The 18857-nt window shown below is 40.9% G+C and overlaps 1 protein-coding gene across 2 annotated transcripts in view; it reads right to left on the reverse strand.

Moving 5' to 3' along the window:
* Window positions 1-3938: 3938 nt before the first annotated feature.
* Window positions 3939-18857, reverse strand: part of PURA (purine rich element binding protein A) — a 39811-nt gene continuing 24892 nt past the window's right edge. For both annotated transcript variants that reach the window (XM_063130137.1, XM_063130138.1), the window contains 2 exons: window positions 8169-8234; window positions 3939-6527 (listed from right to left, as the gene is read on the reverse strand). The gene's annotated coding sequence lies outside the window, so the exon portion shown is untranslated. The remainder of the gene's footprint in view (window positions 6528-8168; window positions 8235-18857) is intronic.

An 18857-nucleotide genomic window follows, 5' to 3' on the forward strand; every position in this document is an offset into this window, starting at 1 on the left:
AAGAGTGGTATAAGGAAGTTTGGGATATAGCTATTAATGATAAACAGACATGTAATATAAAGCTAAGAAAAGGTATAACAAAGGTAAATGAATTTGAGGGAATTTGGAAACAGTTCCTAGAATATGTATTCTCTAAGGGGAGTGGAAAACCACCACCAGAAGAAACAATGAGATTTTGGAAGCAGGAATAGATCCCAAAGGGTGGAGGGGAGCACTTATGTTATGTTATGTGATTAGGTAAAAATGATAATTTTAAATGTGGAAGCAATTTATATGTTGATTTATGTGTTTTAATCAGTATTATGTTGTTGTATTTTTTAAAAATAAAAAAATTAACAACAACAAAAAAAGCACAGAATGAACACATCAAGTAGATCTGAAGAAAAACCAATACCAAACCAAAAATATAGGGAATCCGGATTTAGCATTCTTGAAATATCGGCCCAGTTCACATGATCAACAACAGGCCATGGGTTATTTGAGGATTGTTCTCCCTCAAATGAACCATGGGTTCAGATGACCTGACAAGCTGCCGCCTGGTGGGTAATTAGGCAAATGGTGCCTGGCACACACCACAGCTTAAACAAGCTACTGTGATTATGTGAACCCGGTGACTGCAACACATCCTATACTGGTTAGGGTGACAAAATTCAGTTTCAAGACCAAAAGAGCCTTGTCCTTAAATGTAACTGAAGTAACAGTATGCAAGCAATCTAGCATAGAAGACAATTTAAAATGCCAAAATATACCATTTTGATTAAAGATGATGCAATAAGCAGAAATCCTAAGTATTTTCACAAGTGGTTAATTAAGAACACATTTTAATCTGGAATGCATCAATTACAAATATAAATGAGGCAAACTGGAGTGTTCCATTTTAACAAATGAATGAATATTACAGTAATGAATGTTTGTTAATTTGATTAAGGCCTTAGCTAGACCTAAGGTTTATCCCGGGATCGTCCCGGGGTCATCCCTGTTCATGTAAATGACACACAGGGGATCCCGGGAGCAGGCAGGGACGACCCCGGGATGATCCCAGGATAAACCGTAGGTCTAGCTAAGGCCAGAGATTCCAGAAATTAAAATAGTAGTTTAAGCTTCTCTGGGCAGCCATAATAATTAGGAACATAAGAAGAGCCTTCCTGGATCAAACCAAGGGACTAACCAGTCCAGCATTCTGTTCATACAGGCCAACCAAATGCCTGTGGAAAGCCTGTAAGCACAAGGGCAAGAAGCCCTCTCCCGCTGTTGTTTTTTTTAGCAACGGGTATTCAGAAGCATGCTGCCTCTGATCCTGAATCTGAGGAAGGGTGGAATAGAAATAAATAAATAAAACCATCATGATCTGTATGCATTGACAGCCTTATCCTCCATGAATTTTTCCATCGAGAGATAAAAGCTAGGTTTCAGGTTAGAGGCAACATTTAGCAAACATGCCGCTAGGAAACTCTTGCCTCTCACAACGAGTATTTTCTCATCTGGTACATCCTTCTAGCTGTTATGATGGCAGGTAAACCAACACGACTGTGGTAACTGCAAGTTGTTTCCTCAGGCCTATATCTTACATTAAACTCTAGTATAGAATAGATGTTCTACATTAATGGTAAGACAACAACCAAGTATAACAAATGACAGAAAAACATTCAAACCCTCCCATTGGCTCGTATTTACTCTGTACTTCCTGGTTTCTGAAATATTCAAGCAAACCCTTCGGCAACATGGAATTTTATTCCAAAACTACACAGAACATGCTAACTTTCAAAAATGAAAAGTGAACCAAATCAATATAGTGGTACGTGTGCAATGTGGAGCATTATAACCTGACTGATACAGGATTCCAGGAGATGTGTCCTTCTGTCACAGAAATGGAATACACTGTAAATGAAATTTTAGAAAGTTGAAAACAATAACGATGACAAGCTACTTTCTGCATACTATTTCTCAGCTTGTCCAAAATCCATCATATGTCACACCACTTTGGTCAGCTCTGGTTCACAAGAATCCCATGTTACAAAAAAAAAATTCTACCTACAAAGTGAAGAACATTTAACATTAAAACAACAGCAGCAACACTAAAACATGTTTGCACAGTTTTCATAGAATAATTTCTAGAGGAGTGTCCATGCTAGTCTGATGCAGCAAAATCAAGAATGTCTTGTGCCACTTTAAATATGGATGAAGAGTTACCTTCAATTGGCGGGTATATACACATAGTGTAGAGAAAAGAAAGATGTGGGATCAAATGTCATGAAATTCAAAAGTACAGCCCGACAATTCACTTGAAAGTTTCAATGTATGTAAAATCAACACAGTGACGTTCTCAGCAGCAATGACTTATCAACGACTGATGCAAATGGTCACTCCGCCTATTTTGCATATATTTAAAGCTTTAACCTAATTGTCACAGACTGGTTTTACACTTCCATTTCCATCTAAGCATGCTGTTTACATGTTTTCTTGTTTCTCTCATGCATACCTGTCAATTGAGGATAATACACCACATATCTGATGAAGTGGACTCCTGTCCACAGAAGGTTCGTCATAATAATTTCTTAGCCTAAAGTATCAGAAGATGGTTGATTTTGATTTTGATTTTGTTTTCACAGAGTTGTAAGTTAATTCACTGCATTTGAAGGTTGGCACACAGGAGGGCCAGGATCTCTTCTCGATCCTCCCAGAGTGCAGGACACAGAATAACGGGCTCAAGTTAAAGGAAGCCAGATTCCAGCCGGACATCAGGAAAAACTTCCTGACTGTTAGAGCAGTACGACAATGGAACCAGTTACCTAGGGAGGTTGTGGGCTCTCCCACACTAGAGGCCTTCAAGAGGCAGCTGGACAAGCATCTGTCAGGGATGCTTTCGGGTGGATTCCTGCATTGAGCAGGGGGTTGGACTCGATGGCCTTGTAGGCCCCTTCCAACTCTGCTATTCTATGATTCTATGACTCATGGCTGAGATGATATGCTTCTGTTTACCTGCCCCCTAGCTGGAACTACATCCTGTGTCTCCTGGCAATTAGGATGACATTGGAGATACCTAGGTGTGATTTTCTGATTGTCTTCTTCCCAGACAATCATCTGGTGGAAAGTATGTATGCATACTGTATTTGTCTCATTTTGAATTTTATTTCTTAATACGGAGATTAGCATGATTGTATTTGCACAACTAAATATATATATACTAAAAGGACACAAATATGCCCTGCTGCATTTATATATTCAATGTTGAGTTTAATTTGATAAAATACAATTACTCCATTTTTAAAAAAGAGGGAAATCTCATAAGCCTCTTCATTTTTATCTAATGGAGTGTGGACAAGTACAATAGCTTTGAAATTGTGGCTACAGGATTTCTAGCCTTCTTGTAGTAGTTGGAGTCTGTGGCACATCAATTCCCAATATGATATCAGCCAGGTATATGCTACAATGTGGGCATAGCCTCAGCAGCCTGGATGCACTAAAGACATGTCTCAAGACTGCCACTAGTCTGCAACGAACGTGTCCTCCCCTCCCCACCCCACCCGAAAGGTAAATTCACATGGGTAGAAGAAAATCTATCAAAATCTACCAAAAGACTTTTACATATATATCTAGGATCAGGATGCGATTCACACACTCACACCTACAAAAGTGATAAGAAAAGCAGTTATTTGGCTTAATCTATTTAAAGCTGCAGCATTTACCTTGAGACAAGGAGACAACATATTTATCGTAAGGATGTTTTAAAGAGATGAGTCTGAATGAGCAAAGTTACACACATTTAAGGCAGTCAGAAATCTTGGAGAAGTGTATGCTTTGTTCCTTCCTCAAAATGTTAATCAAATGAATGCATTTAAAGCGACTATTAGAAAAGATTTTCAAAACAAAATGGACAGAAAGATAGGAGCCAGATGTTCTCAATTGTTGTCACTTAAAAATCATCACTAAGATCCATCTTAAAATCAAATAATTTATTAAATAATTACATGTAAACACTTTATATTGACTAGCAAATACATTGCTTGAGTACTCTCCTTCCCGCAACAAAGGAAAATACCCTCTTTATAAACAGACTGACTAATGATATACATTCTACTATACAGTGAATGTATATGCAATTGACACCTTGATTTTCCTTTTTTTTAAAATCCATTTAAAGTGCAAAGAAGATAAATTTGATCAGCGTTGCAAGACAGTGTCAATGGTAACTTTGGTCTATCAAGTGAAAACTGGATAAAATCCCCACCCTGGTATTTTTTAAAAGCAGAGAAACCAGAACTTGCATTGACTATCTTAAAAAAATAAATAAATTCCTTTTCTCATGTAACTGAAAATACTTTTAGACAGGAGAGAAACTATTTTGAATAAATGAAACTAGCGTGGTTCTTACTTACAATTCAGAGTTAGTAGTTACTTACAAACAATTACACAAATACATAAGCCACAGAACATCTGAACATTGCCCGTTAGGTTAAAATACAAGAGTTATGAGATGGTTGCCAGGTTTATTAAGAACAAAAATAGCAACTATTTACATAAATAAAAACAAGTATTTTTGCCTAGTACCACTTTCCATCTTCTAATAAGTGTGTACTCTTACAGTATATGCTTGTATGATAATTAAAAATATAGAAAAAAACAATGCATACTGGCACATCTAATAAAGGTTAACTAGCAAAAAATATACAGAGACTTGAGAGATATTTCTAGTCTTTCTTGAGAGATATTTTTCTTGTCTTTTCAGGAAACTCACATGTGAATAATACATAACTATTTTTATCCTCTTCTTCTGAGAGTAAAAAAATGCCCAGGACTAGTTTGCACTGTTAAATCCTTCCATGTCATCATGTACATGGTGTAATGTAACCATATAGAGAACAGTTAGCATAAACCATTACCATGGCTAGACTTTTCCTATCAGCTGTGATTCAACAGATTGCTGCCATTCTCCACATGCTTTCTACTTGCCTCTCTTCACATTGACATGTATCTGCAAACATGACTGAGTGGAGGGTTGGCTTGTCATGGTTCGCCATTGTGTTAAAAAGGTAAAGCTCTCTGGTTTAAAATGGTTATGAATTTAACGGTACCCTATAGTAAAATTTATTTATTTATTGCATTTCTACACCACCCAATAGCCGGAGCTCTCTGGGCGGTTCACAAATGCCAAAAGGTAATCTGTCTGTCATAAATATTCAGCATAATAATGAAATCTTGGACTTCCAGGAACTATTGCTCTTTCCAGAAAAGCTAATAGATTATTTCCCATTCATCTTCAATGTACAGGAAAGTTCCTTCAGTTTAGCCAATAAAGAATGAAGGTTTTCTTGCCTTCATCTCTCGTTCTTATGCACTAAAAAAAAAAAAAACTTTAAATGTTTGAGCAGTGTAAGGGGTCTGATCCACAAGTGCTACAACTGTGGAAACCTCACTTCAGATTTTTTGGGGTGAAATCTCAGATTAGAGGAATATTGTAAACTGATTTGAACTACCTGCGTTTCTACTTTCTTGAAGGTGCCTAGTCAAAATATGTAGAGATTTTCTACTTCATTGGCTGTGTTAGCACAGAAAGTCAAAATAATTCAGAATATGCATGAGCAGAGTGGAAGTGCCCACAGATACAGTAATTCACTCCCATTTCATTCCTCCATTTGTGCAAGTTGTAAAACAAGCAAGGATTCAGCACATAAACAAAGTTTTCCATCATGTGTGAACTGGGAACTACAGTTAAGGGCTTTCAAACAAGCCAGGATCAGAAGCCAGCATTAAGCTAGGGTTTGAAGTTAGCTTATGAATTCTGGCTTGTCTGGAATCCCTGTTTTGCATGTAATGGGAAGCTACTGTATGTTTAAGTGTTGAATCCTGGCTTGTTTTCCCATTTACATAAAGGGAAGTGCAAAGCGGCTCTGTAAGGGTGTGGTGGATGATCAAACTGCAAGCTTAGTATGATGTGAGAAATCGTGTCACACACAATTTCAAACTGTCCTGTTAAGAGCTACTCAGTTTTTAAGACATTGCACAACTACAAAGTTTTAGCAATACAGGACTTAGAAGATTTAAGAATGACATACAGAACTACCTTCACCTTTCTAATAAAGAAATCTTTTATTGGAATAATACTGACTGCAACATAGCATGGAAATTTGGAGCACCTTGGAATAAAATTTAATTTACATAGAATATCCATGTTAAACAATTTAATTAAGTGATGACAATATTACAAAATTACAATATTGACATTAAAAATCTGAGAATGATATACACCATTAATAGAACCTTCTTTCCAATTTGAAATTGTAAAGGTTTTTTTTATGTAGGAAAAAGTAATAATATACTATTTTGGATTGTTTGAATTGCATTGTAATTTATCAGTGCTGAAGATAATTAGTCTTTGACCATTAAATAAGTGATTTCACATGTGTTCCAGAGTGGCAAGAGGGGTTCTCCGCAAGCCTTCTGAATGATTCGAAGAAGGACCAGTGTCAATTGCTCAGATTAAAGTTGTTGCCAATTATATTGCACAATCAGAACCACAAAAAGGGAGGCTGCAAAAGGGGAGGAAAAGTAGTTTTCAATTGAGATAACACACAGTGGAGCTTCAAAATACAGTAGGGATCTCATCTAAGGAGGAAGGATTTATTTATTATTTATTATTTTTTGCTAATAATGTTGAATACTAGAAAACTCTCTACAAGAGACCTGTTCACACATTCAAAAACTGGGAAAACAACACATGGTGATCATTTCCCCCCGTAATCACACTTCACCTCCACATATTGGATATAATGTATAAATGGTGCAGTCGTGCAGAGTTGATCAATATGTGAGATTTCCCCCCACATGCATAGTACTCTAGGCAGGCACACACCATTTAGGAATGATATGAAGCACAAGGAGGGGCAGTGCATGATTTCACATCCCCACTATGTGTGCAGATTATTTCATTTTGCAAATAACATTGCATGACACTGATAGATGGTACTAACATATTTTTTTAAAAAAGATAAATTCAAGACTTCATGAGAAAAAAGAGGTGCTAGCATTAATACAATTGCAAGTAACAGAAGTTAGAAGATATTTATTACATTACTATAATCAGTTGACACTTGACAGCATCTCTGAGGCCATAGCTAGACCTACGGTTTATCCCTGGATCGTCCAGGGGTCAAACCTGTTCATCTAGGTGACACACAGGGGATCCAATGCTCAGGCAGGGGCGAACCCTGGATGATCCCAGGATAAACCTTAGGTCTAGCTGTGGCCTAAATCTCAGTTTCACATCAGGGTTCACCGTGAATGAGCGAGCATGCTAATTCATGCTGCTTGCTTGCTCTTACTTGGCAACTTTCTGCCAGTGGGAGTGGCTAAACAACAGTATCCATTACCCAGGAACAGTCCATTCTTGGGTTGTTTAGTGTGACATCCAAACCCAGAACTCTGGCTTGTTGGGGGAAAGACAAGCCAGAGTTCTAGTCACACTAAACAAGCCAGGGATGGAGCATTCCTGGGTTGCTTAGCCACTCCCATTGGTAGGAGAAGCCAAGTGGGCGTGATCATGTAGTGCAAACTAGCAAGCTTGCTCATTCATAGCAACTCAAGGTGTGTGTTTTTATATATATATAAAAACCCTTATGTGTGAATCATTGGCCACAAACACTAAAGAACAAGACTATACTTTTATTAAAACCTACATTTATTCATTTTGTAAAATCTATTTTAAGTCTGTATTTTAAGCACATGGCTAACTTGTTTTGAGTTCAAAATTTAATGATTAGATTTTTCTTACATTTTCCTACAAATAGTAAGATATAATGTTTAACATACAGTGTTGAAATATTCCATTCCCAATCACAACCTTTGCTAAATTAGTAATTTGTTCACTTTCTGGTGTAGACTTTCAGTTATAAAGATCTAAAGTATCTAAACAACAACAACAACCATCTACGATATTGTAAACTGCTTTGCTGGGCTTCTTTATCTGGATGTAAACTCTCTAGGTGTAAAACCATTTCCTAAAAGTTTAAAATTTCATACATAATTTAAGTCCACCTATATTAGCAGTATTCACTTCTTTTTAGAAAAGTGCTGCAAGTACAAAAGCAATAGCAATATACTTTCCATTACCTGAAAGACAACAGAATTTGTAAATAGATGGGGAAGGACAGAAACAGGAAATGAAGACTGACCTTATAAACAAAGATATGTTTAGGGCTTCTGGTTTCAGGAATAAACCGATATTTACTGGTAAAAGTCTGCCAAAAAACAAAAATAGAAACACAAGATTACTGGTAAATATTGGTTTATGTGGAGAAGAAAAATACCATCAGTGAATTCCCCATTTTCGACAGAGTATTCCACTTTACCTATTCTGGTTACTATTCTTATTCTTTAAAACTGTCAGAGGGAGAGGGGGCAGCGGGAAAGTCTGAACAAAATGTACCATGCCTGAATTATTTCTGGCAAGTAACTGCCCCAAACCAGAAGCCTTGTGCTACCAGGAAAAAATAAAACTTAACCAAAACACACACATACACACACACACACACACACAATTTAATTTCCCAAACATCTTCGAGAGAGCGTGAGACCATTTCTCTCTGTCCCAATTGAACATATAACAAGCTAAGCCATGTTGGTCCATTAAAAAAATAAAAACAAACCAAACCAAAAATCCATAGTCAGGCAATATCTAAATTCTAAACTCCACCATTAGGCAACCTGACAGGGTGTTTGTCTGGCTGCCAGGTGGTGGTGGTGGAAGTTTGTGGCCCTGTAGATGTTTTGACCAACAACTCCCCTCATCCCTCACCATTTGCTATGCTGGTTGGAGCTGATGGAAACTGTAGGCTAAAACACCTGGAGGGCCACATGCCCCACTCCACCCCTGAGCTTGTCATCCGTTTCATGTGGCCCTCCAGGTGTTTTAGCCTACTACTTCCATCAGCTCCAACCAGCATAGCAAATGGTGAGGGATGAGGGAAGCTTGTCCACAATTTTGTGCATATTTGCCCTCATAAAGGCATTGCCTGACTCCAGATTTTGGCATTTAAGAAGAATGATTTTCTTTAAGAAACATAATTCTACTTTTATTTATATGTTGATACATTTGCAAAAACAGAAAGTTGGTCCACAGTGTGGAAAATCATCAAATAGAATTTTAACTCCTATGTGCCAACCATTACTGATTTGAGTCACAATCCATATCCAAGTGCAAAATAAACAAAATATTCTTCTAGTCTAAATCCTATTGTTCATAGTTTTTTTTTTTAAAGAAACATGAGGGTTTTTTGTTTTAAAATGAGGATGAAATGCCTACCTAAACTACAAACACCCTGTCAGGTGCTGCTTATAAATCCTATTGTTCATAGTTTTTTTAAAAGAAGCATGAGGGTTTTTTGTTTTTGTTTTTAAATGAGGATGAAACTCATGTAAACTACAAACACCCTGTCAGGTTGCTGCCTCCTTAAGCAAAACCCTCACTTTCTCTGCTGTAGGGTGATGATAGCTAATCCCGATACAGAGGGAGGGTGCGGGGTTTCCGGCGGTCCACCCCCTGCCCAGGCTTCTGACAACCAATCAGGGGTCACCTTCCACCTAGGAATGCCTCTGTATGGATGCTGGAGCGAGTTTAGATGGCAGAAGAGCCATGTTTGACTCACTCCAGCCTAAAAGGTCGGGGTCAGTCCCTGACTTTTTAAATGCAGAACTTCTCAGGAAAGTCTCACAGTGGCTTCGAAGTGGCTGCCACCTCATATAACCGACACAGCGCCACTACGCACCCACCGCATATAGACAGCCCCCAGATGTAAGAAGTAAAAATGACACAAAGCGTGACTACGTAGATAGAGCTAAACATTTAAAGTTAACATCTTAACATTAGTTTCAGTGTCAATAAAAAAAACCTGAGGACTCAACATCTGTAACTGAAATGTTATCTACATTTAACTTAGAAAATAAATTATGCATCTTCATGAAGGCACTTGACCAAAGAATTTATTTCTGCATTAGACATTACAACAAGGATTCTTGCAGCTGAAATACAAATAGTGTGGAATTCCAGGGGAAGATTGTTCTCTATCAGCTGACATACAAAACAGTAATCTATAAATTTTATAGATTATGCAACTCCTGGGAATCCTTAACATTAATGGGAGAGAAAACCAGAACACAAACTACATCTAACTGTAGAGATTTTAGGCCCCAACAAATTTCAAGGCCAGGAATAGTTTATATTCAAAATCCTTACTTAAAGTAAGTAAACTGAGGAAAATCCATATTCAAAATTTTTGAGATAAAGAATAGTGGTTGAAAGAAAAGGCTTCTTACAATGATAAACTTGGTAAATAAATCAAGTTTACTTACAAGTTTACTTATGGAATTTCTGACTATTGGGAAGAAGCCCTGTTTTGTTTTGGCCTGTTTTTGGACTTTGCAACCCCCCATGCATATCTCACAGAGGAAGCTTCCCCCTTCTCCAAACCCTTAACATTCAGCTCTCTCTCTTGCATAGATGACAGTCCATAAGCCATGTAATTAAATAATCTATCAACCTTTATATAAAGACCAGCCCCCAACATTTCATCACACTCCACTGTGACCAACAGATACAAGTTAGCATGGGGCGCTGATAGGAGAAGATTATTACATTTCTGGGGTTATTGGCAGGCAGGAGCAGGTTTAGCTTCCACCTTCATAGAGTTCCTTGACTTTCTTCCATTTAAATTCTTGTGAACATAAGTGATGCATTTGGGAACACTGATGTAGGGAGGGCAAAATCTGCCTTCCACCTGACTCCTCCCCACCTCCCCTGACAGATCCTTCACCAGGTGTAATGAGCCTTTATATGCAGAGTGCAAAAAGATGCAGCAGACCTCTCTAGAATTCAGCCAATCATAAAAATTAATTTCCACTAGTCTCTCCCTCTCTCTCCCCCCACACACACATTTATCTGGAGTCAATTATCTTTATGGTGATGAAGAAGTGTTTGCCTGTTCACTGCCAGGAGTTTGTGTGAGCAACACGTCATCAGAGTCCAACTCCCCTCTTTGGTAATATTTTTGGCAGTGGAGAACTGAGCTCCCATATCTCCACTGGAAGTAGTCTTGTTGCTTGGCAACTCCAGGGTACAGGCAGGTGAGGGGATCCAAGCCTCCTCAGAGATTGTTCCTGCCCAGAGTCTCCTTATGTTCAGCCCACACAACTGAGGGAAACATGCCTGCACAACCCTCATTAAACGCATGTTTCGGGGATAGGCAAGGGGTTATTCTGAACTAATGCTATTTTTTCACCAAGGTAGGCTCATCAACCCTGCAGAGTCCCCTAGTAAGTGTCCCACGTGGACACAGAAGCCACCTAATAGATGTAGCAATAAAAGCCAGCTCCTGGTATCCCATCATATTCTGCTGTGACCAAGAGCAAGAACCCATAGTAGGGCAAAGGAGGAAGTTTGATTCTTAATAGCTGCCATCAGGGGGAGGGCACAGGATTAGTCTCAGTCAAATGAATGCATCCCTTTACTTTCTTGAATTTAAGTTCATTGATGGCATTCACTCATATAGGGAATAATAAAGCATTGTGCTTGGGGACAATATTGTGGTTGGGGGAAAAGCCTGCTCAATACCCCTGGATGGCCATCACCACTGACATAAATCTCACAATGACTACAATATGTACCATCCTCACACACATCGTAGCATCAAGAAACCCAACAGGACTATGCAGATAAGGCTGGGCTGATTCTCAGTGGCCCCCACAAAGTTTTATAGGACAAAGCAAACAGACTTCAGTTGGGGACTCAGAGTATCATCACACAGGGGACTATCATGTTTGCTTACGGTGCTTCTCCGCCCGTGCATTTGTCCCTCATTACTTCCTCTTTTGAACGAGGAAGTAAACAACTTGCATGTAGGGCATTCAGCGGGCTGGTTTGATCCGCTGCTTCTCCTGCATACAGCAGGAGATAGTGGCAACTTCTGTCTTTAAAAATAAGTCGGACTTACTGGGGTGTTTTTTTGTGGCATGAGGAAGGCTAGAAGGGGAAGGAGGCATGCAGGAGGCAGACGACGTCATGAAAGGGACCCACGAAAATCTGTGAGAGCCCAGTAAGGAGCATGCAATAAAACCCTCTCTGATGGAGCACTGAGTTGAGAAAAGGTGTGCCATGTTATTCTGATGTAGTTCAACAGTGCCCCCTAGAGCATCTGGTAAATTAGCACCCTCTTTCTTTTCCAATATGCATCCAAATTCATACACTCTTTTTTAAAATAATGGGCTAAGTAGTTCAAACTGGCTCCATCTTTTGAGATGGAAGTTTGCTGTCATTAGGAAGGTGAGTACAAGCAGTAAGTAATTTTCTGATTTGTTGGCTACGTCACTGAAATGGAGGCTATCACATTTTATTGGACAAAACAACAGTTTGCTAAGGGCTGGCTTTTACTGAAGTCAGATTCCCATAAAAGAGTTTGCTCACTTCTAGTGAGCTTTCCATGTAACAACTACTTTGAGGCTAAAATGCTCTCTCTCAGACTATCGTCTGCAATGCATGTGTTCTGGAATGCAAGGCTCTACTCAAGTAGATAATATGTAACTAGGTAACTCAGATTTGAATTTGTGGTTTTAATGCCATTGCATATGGCTGAACAAACAACACCTTTACGACTTGATCTTGGAAAAGTAATTTCAGAGGTTGCAGTATATAGAACAGCCTTTCCTAACCTGGTGTCATTCATATGTTTTCTACTACAACTCCCATCAGCCATAGCCAACAAAACCAATGGTCAGGGATGATGAGAGGTACAGTCCAGAACATCTGAGCAGCACCAATATAGAATATCTTGCAATCTGAGAGTCTGCCAAGCACACCGCTCCTGTAATAATCCTTTGTTCTATACGGTTTGACTCATCAGCAGGAGCTGAAGGGGGAGTGGCCTGATTGCTAATTGTACTTTGTACTCAGCAATCTGTGGCCTGATTGCTGTTGATTGTTGTTGGCCTTTCAGTGACCTCATTCTGGTTCCTGACTTGGAGCTGAGCAGAAGCAGGGAAGAGCAGCTGGCCCAGCTCAAGTAGAAGCTATAAAAGTAAGCCAGTTCCCAGGGAGCGAGTGAACAGGAAGAGCAAACAGGAGTTTGACAGGGGGAGTGTAGGGGAAGAGGAGACCAAGGAAAGGGGAAGAAGAGAAGCCTCAAGGAAACCCAGGAGGCTGCCAATTCAAAGAGGCCGTGTGCTTGCCATGTGCTCCTGAGTGCTGAGTGAAGAGGGTCCGTGTGGAGAGTTGCTGCAGGAGCTGAAGGGGGAGTGGCCTGATTGCTGGTTGTACTTTGTACTCAGCAATCTGTGGCCTGATTGCTGTTGATTGTTGCTGGCCTCCCAGTGACCTCATTCTGGTTCCTGACTTGGAGCTGAGCAGAAGCAGGGAAGAGCAGTTGGCCCAGCTCAAGTAGAAGCTATAAAAGTAAGCCAGTTCCCAGGAAGCGAGCGAACAGGAAGAGCAAACAGGAGTTCGGCAGGGGAGGTCAAGGGGGAGGCCTCTAAGAAAAAAAAGAGGTGGGAAAAACAAAGAAAAACATAAATAGAAAAAAAAACCCACAAAACCACCACCAAAAAACAAAAAACAAAACAAAAAAAACCCCAAAAGATCTTACTTTCCCTTAAGACATACTCATATAGTTGCGTACCTTCAGAGAGGACAGGACAAAGTAAAGGCAATTCCACTATAATCAAAGCAGAAATCGACAATATGGATGGAAAGGAGTCCCTAGAGGTGGTGACCTGCAAAGGGTGTGCAATGTTCGTGTTTCTGCCTGAGCTCAACATGGCGTATACCTGCAACAAGTGCAAGCTGGTGGCACTTTTGGAAGAAAAAGTGAGAGGACTTGAGCGGCGAGTGTCCACCCTCCAAGGAATAAGAGAAGTCGAGGAGTTCTTAGACCGAACGGTGGAACTGCAACAGCAACAAGAAGCACATGAGCAACAGCCAGCTGAAGCAGAAGTGGAGTATGCTGAGGGGAGGAAAGCCAATGAAGAGGAAACTCCCTGGAAAAGAGTGACAGTTAGGAGCAGAAGAATTAGAAGGCATTCCGCACCGGCGGAACCATTCTGCACCGGTGGAACCAACCGCTTTCAGTTTCTGGAGAATGAGACTGAAGGACAGTTTGCAGAGGAAGAAGTACAGGAGACACTATGCAACAGTGACTAAGGCCATAGCTAGACCTAAGGTTTATCCCTGGATCGTCCAGGGGTCAAACCTGTTCATCTAGGTGCCACACAGTGGATCCAGTGCTCAGGCAGGGGTGAACCCTGGATGAACCCAGGATAAACCTTACATCTAGCTGTGGCCCAAGAGGCAGAAGGTAGGTCAACCAAGAAGAAGAGAAGAGTAGTCGTTGTGGGAGACTCCCTGTTGCGTGGGATTGAAACCCAAGTATGTCGTGAAGACCCATGGACTCGCCAGGTGTGCTGTCTCCCTGGAGCACAGATTAGAGATGTGACTGAAGGGTTACCGAACCTCATAAAACCCACGGACACATACCCCTTTCTTCTCATTCATGTGGGAACAAATGATGTCGCCAAGCAGAGCTACGAAGAAATCATTTCAGACTTTGAAGCTCTGGGAAGGAAACTGAAGAACTTTGGGGCCCAGGTAGTTTTCTCATCCATCCTCCCAGTTCTTGGAAGAGGATTAGAAAGGGAAAGAAAAATACTCCGGATGAACGACTGGCTTCGAAGGTGGTGCCGTCGTGAGAGTTTTGGATTCTGGGACCACGAGCTAAGCTACTTGGAACATGGACTGCTGGCAAGGGATGGGTTGCACCTCACAAGGGCTGGAAAGAATGAGTTCGGCCACAGCATGAAGAACTTGATGAGGAGGGCTTTAAACTGAATCTTATGGGGGCGGGAGACGTAAATTTCGAGGCAACAATGGATAAAGGCCAAGGCACCACAGTATAGAGAACAGCTCCAATAGTGTCCCAAAATAGTGTCTGCTACAATGTAGGAACAAAGCCAGACTATAAAACACATTGTCTTCGATGTCTATATACTAATGCCCAGAGCATGGGAAACAAACAGAATGAACTTGAACTCTTATTACATGAAGGCAAATACGACTTGATAGGTATAACAGAAACTTGGTGGGATGACTCCCATGACTGGAATATAGCAATTGAAGGATATAACTTGTTCAAAAAGAACAGAAGAAATAGAAAGGAAGGTGGAGTTGCACTATATGTTAAAAATACCTATCCCTGCACAGAAATACAGGCGGATGAGACTGGGAGCCCCGTCGAGAGCGTCTGGATTAAAATAAATGGGGCAAGGAATAAAAAGAATATGATAATCAGAGTCTACTACCGACCACCCAATCAAGGAGAAGACGAGGATGAAACTTTTGAGAAACAAATTGCCAGTGTTTCAAGGAATTGTGATGTAGTAGTGATGGGGGACTTCAATTACCCCGATATCTGTTGGGAGACCATTACTGCCAAAAGCGGCCCTTCCAAGAAATTCCTGACATGTATGGGTGATAACTTTCTCCTACAGAAAGTGGAGGAAGGAACTAGAGTATCGGCAATCCTTAACTTGTTATTGACCAATAGGGATGACTTAGTGGATAAAGTGGCAGTTACGGGAACTCTGGGGGAAAGTGACCACGTCATACTTGAATTCTTGATTATGAAGGAGACAAAAGTCGAGCGTAGCCATACACGTACTCTGGATTTTAGGAAAGCTGATTTTAATAAACTCAGAACTATAATAAGTAAGGTCCCGTGGCAAGTGAGCCTAATGAGAAAAGGAGTGCAGGATGGGTGGGAATATTTTAAAAAGGAAATTTTAAAGGCACAGTTACAAACAATTCCAACCAGGAGAAAAGATAGAAGACAACAGAGGAAACCAATGTGGCTCCACAAAAAGCTTAGAGATGACCTGAAAACAAAAAAGGATACACATAGGAAGTGGAAGAAAGGCCAGGCTACAAAAGAAGAGTACAGACATGTGGCGCAGAAGTGCCGAAATGGTGTCAGGAAGGCTAAAGCTCAGAATGAGCTGAGATTAGCGAGGGATCCTGAAAGCAATAAAAAGGCTTTCTTCAGATACATGAGTAGTAAAAGACAGAGGAAAGAAATGGTGGTTCAACTGCTTAATGAGAATGGCAAATTGATAACAGACGACAAAGAAAAGGCTGAAGTGCTCAATTCCTACTTTGCCTCGGTCTTCTCCCAAAAGCGGGTCTATGACCCCCCCTGGAAAAAGTGAAGCAGAAGTTGAGGGGGCAGGATTGCAGTTTGAGATTGATAAACAAATGGTCAAAGAACACCTAATTTCCTTGAATGAGTTTAAATCTCCAGGGCCCGATGAACTGCATCCTAGAGTAATGAAGGAGCTAGCAGAACTCTCAGAACCTTTGTCTATTATCTTTGCAAAATCATGGATGACGGGTGAGGTGCCGGACGACTGGAGGAGGGCTAACGTTGTCCCTATCTTCAAAAAGGGCAAAAAGGAGGAACCTGGGAACTACAGACCAGTCAGTCTGACATCCATCCTTGGGAAAATTCTGGAGCAGATTATAAAGAAGTCAATCTGTAAACACCTTGAAATCAATGCAGTGATTACTAGAAGCCAACATGGATTTGTCAGGAACAAATCCTGTCAGACTAATTTGATCTCATTTTTTGATAGGATAACCTCCCTTGTGGACTGTGGGAATGCTGTGGACGTCATATATCTTGACTTCAGCAAAGCTTTTGACAAAGTACCACATGACATTCTGATTAACAAACTAGCTAAAAGTGGGCTAGATGGAACAACTATTAGGTGGATTCACAGTTGGCTACAGAATCGGACTCAAAGAGTACTTATCAATGGAACCTTCTCAAACTGGGGAGAGGCAACGAGTGGGGTGCCGCAGGGCTCAGTCCTGGGCCCAGTGCTTTTTATTAATGATTTGGACAAGGAGGTGCAGGGAATGCTGATCAAATTTGCAGATGACACAAAATTGGGTGGGATAGCTAATACCCTGGAAGACAGAAACAAACTTCAAAGTGATCTTGATAGGCTGGAGTGCTGGGCTGAAAACAACAGGATGAAATTTAATAGGGATAAATGCCAAGTTCTACATTTAGGGAATAGAAACCAAATGCACAGTTAAAAGATGGGGGACACTTGGCTCAGCAATACTACAAACGAGAAAGATCTTGGAATTGTTGTAGATCGCAAGCTGAATATGAGCCAACAGTGCGATATGGCTGCAAGAAAGGCAAATGCTATTTTGGGCTGCATTAATAGAAGTATAGCTTCCAAATCACGTGAGGTACTGGTTCCTCTCTATTCGGCCCTGGTTAGGCCTCATCTAGAGTATTGCGTCCAGTTCTGGGCTCCACAATTCAAGAAGGACGCAGACAAGCTGGAGCGTGTTCAGAAGAGGGCAACCAGGATGATCAGGGGTCTAGAAACAAAGCTCTATGAAGAGAGACTGAAAGAACTGGGCATGTTTAGCCTGGAGAAGAGAAGATTGAGGGGAGACATGATAGCAGTCTTCAAATACTTAAAAGGTTGTCACACAGAGGAGGGCCAGGATCTCTTCTTGATCCTCCCAGAGTGCAGGACACGGAATAACGGGCTCAAGTGAAAGGAAGCCAGATTCCGGCTGGACATCAGGAAAAACTTCCTGACTGTTAGAGCAGTGCGACGGTGGAACCAGTTACCTAGGGAGGTGGTGGGCTCTCCCGCACTAGAGGCATTCAAGAGGCAGCTGGACAACCATCTGTCAGGGATGCTTTAGGGTGGATTCCTGCATTGAGCAGGGGGTTGGACTAGATGGCCTTGTAGAACCCTTCCAACTCTGCTATTCTATGATTCTATGATCTTCTCATCAGGTTCTTCCATCTTCTGTATTAAATGAAATAAACTGACGAGGGCTTGAAAATACACACATCCATTCAAGGACAAACAAAACCTGTGAAAGAGTTGAGAGGTTTGTTCCATTCATTTCCTAACAGTTACAGCAGTCAAAGGTTATCAGAAACTAAAAGTCAAACGAAGACCATACATTAAATACATGACATTTCTATATTATTTTAAATTGCAGTGGGGAGGGGATCTGCAGAGTAAGGCTTAAAAAGAAAGAAAGAACCATTCATTTTTTCCAGCAGCCCCCCCCCCCCCCTGCGCCATTTGAGCACAGAGAAAATTCCCTCCTGGGGCAAATAGTAGCTGGAGGGGGGAGTGTTGGGAAAATGGGGCAAGGTAAAAGGGTAAAACCAAATCAGTGCCGTTACTATTGTGGCTGCTTTTTCCCTCGCCTTCAGTTAAGATATGGATGTAATCACACATGGGCAGAGCAATCCTATGGTCCCTGGGAGAATGTCCAGGGACCATAGGATATTTCATACCCCCTCCCCCGCCCCTCTCGAGGCCACAGACATTCCTATGATCTCGGGAGGATTTGGCATTAGATCCCTCCCTCCTCCCCACTCCCTTAGAAGCTAGGGTAGACCAGTCGTTCAGCCACAGTCTACCTTGTTTTTCAAACAAGCCCCTCTACTCTGATTGGCTGTAGCACAGTTGGGCCAAGCTAGGTAGAGCCATATAAGGAGAAGGGCTTACGCAGGAGCTGGCTCTCTGAGTGCGAGGAGCCCCACTGATGAAGCATCTCGCGTCAGCACACAAGCAAGTTAAGCATCCATCGACAATTCTCTCCCTTCTCATAGTAAGTGCAAAGAAACAAATATAAATATAAACAAATAACTATAACCAAATCCCCCACCTTTTACTAGTAAAAAACTTAGTTTTTCAGGTAAACCACCATCACCACAATTATGAAGGTAGAAAGTGCCACATGTATGACTCTCTGTCAAATGGACATTAGTTGTGGATGT

Source organism: Elgaria multicarinata, chromosome 7 (genome assembly GCF_023053635.1).
Source record: "Elgaria multicarinata webbii isolate HBS135686 ecotype San Diego chromosome 7, rElgMul1.1.pri, whole genome shotgun sequence".
Lineage (NCBI taxonomy): Eukaryota > Metazoa > Chordata > Lepidosauria > Squamata > Anguidae > Elgaria > Elgaria multicarinata.